We start from the raw sequence: 7,296 nt of genomic DNA on the forward strand, positions 1-7,296 counted from the left end.
ATATGGAGGAGCACAGGTCCAAGAGGCCCAGGAGGCACTGGCCCCTCTTCAGCAGGGATGGTGGTGCTGGTGGCAAGAGCAGCACCCACCCATGCACATGCTCAAGAAATCCAGGTCTTACAGCTCAGCCTTTATTCATATCCTGTGTGTGTGATTGTGCACGTGCATGAGGAAGAAGTGAGCGAGAGGGCATTTTGGCACTAAGCTGGATTTCTGTGCACTGTTCACAAATAAAGGAAGGGAAAATCCATATTGATTGAAAAGCAGTGAGATGAGCTGCTGATCATGAGGGTGCACCAGAGGTGTCAGTTTCTGCAGCAGTGATCTGTGTATGTGGCTGGACCTATGTCTTTTACCAGAACCCATTCGGTGATTCCATTCAAAACCAATGGATTCTACAAACCCATTCAAAGCCAAGTTGGATATGGTCTTAAGCAATCTGGTCTAGTGGGAGGTGTCCCTGCCCATAGCAGAGAGGGTTGGGGCTAGCTGGTCTTTAAGGTCCATTTGAACCCCTTAACATTCTATGATGCTATGACAATTACCGAATTTCTGTTAAAATAGAGCCTCAGTCTGTGTGAAGCCTCCATGGGTACATCTGGTGTCTTTCTTGGCATGCTAACAAAACTGTAATAATTCTGTAGATATTACAAATCAATAACAATCTCTTCCTGCCCTGTGGTAGCAGTGTATAGTTTTTTTCTGCAAAGGACAGTAAGTCCATGTGCAGCCTGATGTTCATCCTTGTACAAGAGGCCAGACTGGACAATAGCTGTCATGTCTGGAGCACAAAAGCACAAAGGATCTGCTGTGTCTCCTCTAATCATAAATGATCCTTGAGCTGCAAAGACAAACTTTTTTACTATTTTTTAAATTTAATTCTGGTAAACTTGAAAATCATTTTTGACTGAAAATACCTCTCATGTATTCATTAAGGTGAAGAATGTGTGGCTGTGTTTAGTTCCTACTCTCTTGAAACTGAATTTAAAAGAATACCCAGTATATTGTTCTACCTGAATACAAGCCCTGATTCTTATTTGTATTAGGCTTTGATGTAGAGCAGATTTATATTGTTTTAAATGAGGTGTAAATGAAGCTCATCCGCCCAATGCCATTTATAACTCTTCGAGATGGGATAGAAGTCAGTTGAACATACAAAGAGTGCAACTAATGTTTTGGTTTTTTTTTCCCCTGAACTTCTGGCATGTAGGATTTCATGTAATTAACTGCTATGGTACAAGAATATAATGGGGCTGCATGGGGGAGTTTTCTTTGCCTATGATAAGCAATAGTAACACTGAGGTAACTTGGCTTACCTTTTGTGAAGAGTAATACACTTTAGGAACATTTTACTTTTTGATTATTTCAACATGAAAATAGAAGACTGATTTGTGTTACCTTTGTTTCCCACTTACAAAATAAACCAGTTGTTAGGAAAAAGTAATTCTGTAAATACTCTGCAGTGTGACACTGAAAATGTATCCAATCAGTTTCAAAATGGACTACAGACAACAACTGGAAAAGTGTTGTTGGATGTGATCTCCTAATATTGGTTTTCCAAGCTCAAAACAGCATACAAAAATAAATTGCATATTCTCCAGTTTTTCTGTTTTCAGCACTTCATATGCTTCAGTCTGTAGACAAAGTAGCCCAGGTTCCCAACCAGCATGCCACGTGGAGTCATCATGTTTAGGTAACAGCTTTTCAGGAATGCAGCTGGGGCAGTGCAGGAATCTGCTTATGAACTTTGTTACAAGCTGTGATTTGACTTCAGTACCTCTTAGGTATGTCTTGGTACTAAAGTACGATCAATGACTTTTTAAGAATGACTGAAATTAGTAATAGAGATTGCTATAAAAGATTATACTTACGGTGTGTAAGGATATGTTTACTGACAGCTTTGGCCTCTTTGGCAATGGAAATAAGTTTCCCTGCTTTAGGCATGTAAGTTAACAGCATTAGTGATATGTGCACTGATTAGCAGAACTGGGACCTTAGAGTTTAACTCCTGCTTCTATAGTATGTAAATCCCACAAGACTTTTGAACACCATCATTGTGCTCTGACAATATCCTCAAAATGTACAAACTGAAACAGTTTGTGCCCTGGACACAACCATAAAATAACTAGGGTTGCATCTTGGATTTTGTAAAATATAGTCTACCAACTTTGTAAAAGTTGAATTAGTGTTTGGGACTGCCTGGGCACTGCAGAGAAGCTGTGAAACTGATCCGAGGAGCACTCAGTTTAGTGCATGGGGATCTATATGATGTGGTTTTCAACTGGTAAGTTAATATTATAATAACATATGTAAAATTCGTATTCAAATGAGAATTTCTGCAAAATATGAGCCTGTGAGAATATTTTAAAATGTTACTGGTAGATTCCCTAAGCACAGTTTTATTCATCTGTCTTAGAAATGGTGCAGTCAAACCCTATGAGGGAAAACAGGAATAAATCTTATTGTAATATGAGCACCAGTTTATATTAAATCTCTCATGAATATAGAAATAATTCAGCAAGGTAGCAGAAATGCTTACTGCTGCCACTTAGTGGAGCTGTGCCTTCCTCCCTTAAACTAGGAAAAGAAGATTAATAACACTTTGTTTTTGTTGCAGCTGGTAAGAAACATCCATTTGTAGAGAAGCATAGGAGGGCACAGTTTTTCAGTGGTGCTGGGTACTCAGAGTTCTTGTGTAAGTGATTTTATGTGATGAATACAGGAGCAAAACCCCTCAGGTAAGGAACATGTACTCTTCCTGTTGCTTCATAGATAAAACTATCACATCAAGAAATAAGTAGCTTCAACGCAGAATAACTAACTACAAAATGAAGTTGAAAAACTTCAACAGCCTGCAGACATTCCAGCCACAGAAGATCATGTTTCTCTACCAGTACAGAAGTTGAAAGGATAAATTTAGCAATGCAAAATTAAAAACTATTTTAAATTATATTTGCTGAGCTACATCTGTAGTGAGCTACAGATGGTAAGATTTCATATTTCTGTAACAAGTGGACCATGGTGATGATGATTTCAGGTATCTCCTCTATCTTGTTGAGCTGCCTGAATACATTTGTATTGGGAAGAAAAACATCTCGTGATGATCAGGCTAGATATAACTGAACAAAGCTTATGTCCCTGTGCAACACTTTTGATCCAAGTCTTCAGGGCAGAATAGAAATCACTCTCTTACTCCAGTGCATGCAGATATAAATTTAAAGGGACATTGTTTTTAACAGAATACCTGTGGTGGTGTCTTTCAGCTCACCTCCTGCTTCTTAGCTTGCAGGCCAAACACAGCTCATGAGAATGAATTCTTTGGATGCTACTGCCAGAAAGAAAAAAATATATATGGAAATGTAGAACAGTTAATGTTACCTGTACTAGCAGAAATGAGTATTTGTTATGCCATCTGAGTGCAACTGAACATACAGCTAATAATATTTAAGTGATTGAAGCCAAATATCCAAACAGCAGAGAAAAAGCATATACTTTTTCAGGTAACATATGAGAGCAAGTAACACATGAGAGAAAGCCTAGATAGGTATGTTAGATTACCTCTGCACAAGCATTGTTCATTTCCACACGTATATCTCCCTGTGTAGATAGTGCAGATTAAGACTGAGATCAGTGGTGTTTTAGTGCACAGGTGAAACTACAGTGAGTCATGAAGCTTATGCTTATCCTTTCTAGAGGGGCAACTGAAATTAATACAGCATGCATCAGCTCCACAGTATTCTGGTACTACTAGGCAGAGCATCGTCTGTTCTACGACTAGTGCATAGCAACGTGGGAAAAGATGCCAGACAGACAGTCAACATGGCTTCAAGGCAAGTCCTGTCTGACCAACCCAGTGGTCTTCCATGATGGAGCGATTCCATCAGTGGAAAAGGTAGGAGTTACAGTTTTATCCAGTTTTATCTGGACTTCTGTAATGCCTTTAACATGGTACCCCACAACATCCTCTCTCCAAACTGGAGAGATGGATTTGATGGGTAGACTATTAGGTGGATAAGGAATTGATTGGGCAGTCACATCCAGAGGGTGGTGATCAGTGACTCAGAGTCCCAACGGACATCTGTGACAAGTGGTGTCACTCAGGAGCCCATATTGGAACCTGTACTATTTGATATCTTCATTAATGACACAGTCAAAGGGATCGAGTGCACTCTCAGCAAATTTGGCAATGACACCAAGCTGGTGTCATTGAGTGAGGGGTGCGGGTGCCACACCTGAGGAATAGGATGCCATCCACAGGGACCTCAGCAGGCTCAGGAAATGGCCCTGTGGGGTTCAACAGACCAAGTGCCAGGTGCTGCACCTGGGCTGGGGCCACCCCCAGTAGCAACACAGGCTGGGGATGAACAGATGGAGAGCAGCCTTGGGAGAAGGACCTGGGGGTGCAGGTGGATGAGAGGCTGGACATGACCCAGCCATGGGCACTCACAGCCAGAGAGACAAACGTGTCCTGGGCTGCCTCCAAGGCAGGGTGAGGGAGGGGATTCTGTCCCTTTGCTCCTCTCTGGTGAGACTCCACCGGCAGTGCTGCATCCAGCTCTGGGCTCCCCAAGATGGATCTGCTGGAGTGAGTCCAGAAGAGGCCACAAGGCTGCTCAGAGGGCTGGAGCACCTCTCTTGTAAAGACAGGCTGAGAGAGTGGGGTTGCTCAGCCTGGAGAAGACCTTAGAGCAGCATTCCAGTACTTGAAGGGGGCGACAAGAGAGATGGGGGACTAACAGTTTAGCAGTGTCTGTTGTAATAGGACAAGGGCTAATGGTTTTAAGCTGAATGGAGGTTATTTTAGATTAAGTATAATGAAGATGTTTTCTACAATGAGGGTGATAAAACCCTGGCATTGCCCAGAGAGGTAGTAGATATCCCATCCTTGGAAATATTCAGGGTCAGGTTGGATAGGTTGGTCAACTGATCCAGTAGAAAATCTCCCTGCTCATTGTAGGATAATAGGACTATTTGTATTCTGTGGATAATTCTTTTTAAGAATGCAACAAATCTGTCTTCCTAAGCCAAATATAACCAATTTCTAGGTTTTTAAAGGCAGTTAAGAATCTAGAAGTTATTTTAAAATGCAACCAGGAAACCTTAAATATCCCAAAGGATTCTGAGGAAGCTGTGTTCATATTTAAGAATCAGTAATTACTCTAATTTTTATAAAATTTTAGCAGGGTCCCCCCAGAAAAATGAGATTGAAGAGGTAAGTAAAGAAGTAGAAAATGTCCCAAGAATCAAGTATCTGAAACCTTCATTTAGGATTTATACACTTTCAAGATCCAATGTATTTGTCAGGCAAAAACCTCCTCTCTTAGTAAATGCCACTGATATCTACTTTCAGATGTAACAATTATATGATTTCCATTTAATCCAGATTTTAATGTTCAGCAGAAATATCCTGCTTCTGCTACAACTTCCACAACTTTTTGAGGAAAAAGCCCATTGATACCAAAAGTCTTTAATCCTCTCTTACTTGACATACTGGTTCTGGAATTTATTCCTAAACTATAGATGATTAGCAGGATGGACCACCTCTCCTATGAAGAAAGGCTAAGAGAATTGGGATTGTTCAAGCTGAAAAAGAAAAGGCTCCAGGGTGACATAATTGCAGCCTTCCCGTACCTGGAGGGACCCCACAGAATGATGAAGAGGGAGGTTTAACAAGGGCATGTAGTGACAGTGACAGTGACAGGAGAAGAGGGAATAGGTTTAAACTGAAAAGGAGGTTTACATGGGATATTATGAAGAAATTCTTTACTCTGAGGTGGTAAGACACTGGAACAGGTTGCCCAGAGAAGCTGTGGATGACCTGTCCCTGGCAGTGTTCAAGGCCAGGCTGGATGGAGCTCTGAGCAACCTGGCCTGGTGGGAGGTGTCCCTGTCTGTGGCAGGGGGTTGGAACTAGGTGATCTTTAAAGTCCTTTCTGATCCAAACCAGTCTACGATTCTACTTTTTTCTGCAAATCAGATTTGGCAGTGAGGGAGTGAGGGAATTTTAGCACAATGCCTTGTCAGCAACTGTACTCCCATCCTGGATTGATGACCCAAGTTTGGACTGAATCCTTCCCTGTATGTTGGCCTGTTTCCTCAACAGTATTTTCTCCTCCATGCTCTGGATGTTGGCAGGAGGCTACATGCCCTTAAAAGAGAAAAATGCCACTGAAGTGCCTTGATAAATGACAGCCACGCAGAACAGGTCTCTTTAACATGTACATTAAGTAATCGAGACAGTGAAGGGGTTGAGAAGTGAGCACATGCTTTTCTCAAGCCTTTCCAGTTAGGCTCATGCCAAATCCATGAGGCAATTCCCACCAGCCTGCACAAAGTGATGACTAGAAGGCGATTCCTGCACACCTCACAGAGACACCTGGATCTCAGGCACGCATGGAGGAGAGGCCCTACACACGCCCTGGCTGTGGGAAAGGCTTAATTGGGGCTTGTGCCTCAGACACCACAGGAACTGAGGCTTCATCAGGTGGGCCCAGATGCATTTGCCCCACACAGAGCTGCTGCTGCCCCTTTTGTTCTCGCCCTCTGTCAGCCTGGCTTCCCAGTGTCCTGAGCCTGGATGTCCCACACGGCCAATGCCCTCCGCCTCCTGGGGTTCACCCCGGCCTCACGCTCCCTCTGCTGCCCCTTGGAGCACACCTGAGTGCCCACAGGGCTGGAGGATCACAGAATCACAGAACACTTATGGTTGGAAGGGACCTGTGGAGATCACCAAGGCAGGGTCAGCTACAGCAGGTTATGCAGGAGCGCATCCAGGCTGGCGCTGAATGTCTCCAGAGAAGGAGACTCCACAGCTTCTCCGGGCTGCCTGTTCCAGTTCTCTGCCACCCTCAGTGTAAAGAGGTTTTCCTCATCTTGAAGTGGAACTTCCTGAGTTTTAGCTAGTGGCCATTGCTCCTCATCTTGTCACTGGAGACCACTAAAAAGAGTCCGGCACCATGCTCTTGACACCCACCTCTATCGTATTCGTATGTGTGGATTAGATCCTCTCTCTGTCTTCTCCTCTCTAGATTTGATAGGTCCAGCTCCCGGAGTCTCTCCTCATAACAGAGATATTCCTGACCCCGATCATATTTTTCACCCTCCACTGGACCCTCTTCGGTAGCTCCTCATCTCTCTTGTCCTGAGGAGCCCAGAACTGGACGTAGTGCTCCAGAGGAGCAGGATCGTCCAGCAGCAGTGACACGAAATTGTGCAAAGTTACGAAGGGAGGCAAGCTGGTCTCCCCTCAAACACAGCCCTGGGTTGTTTTCCGGGTTTATTTAAACCCCGCTGAAA

Source organism: Oenanthe melanoleuca, chromosome 2 (genome assembly GCF_029582105.1).
Source record: "Oenanthe melanoleuca isolate GR-GAL-2019-014 chromosome 2, OMel1.0, whole genome shotgun sequence".
Taxonomy (NCBI): Eukaryota; Metazoa; Chordata; class Aves; order Passeriformes; family Muscicapidae; genus Oenanthe; species Oenanthe melanoleuca.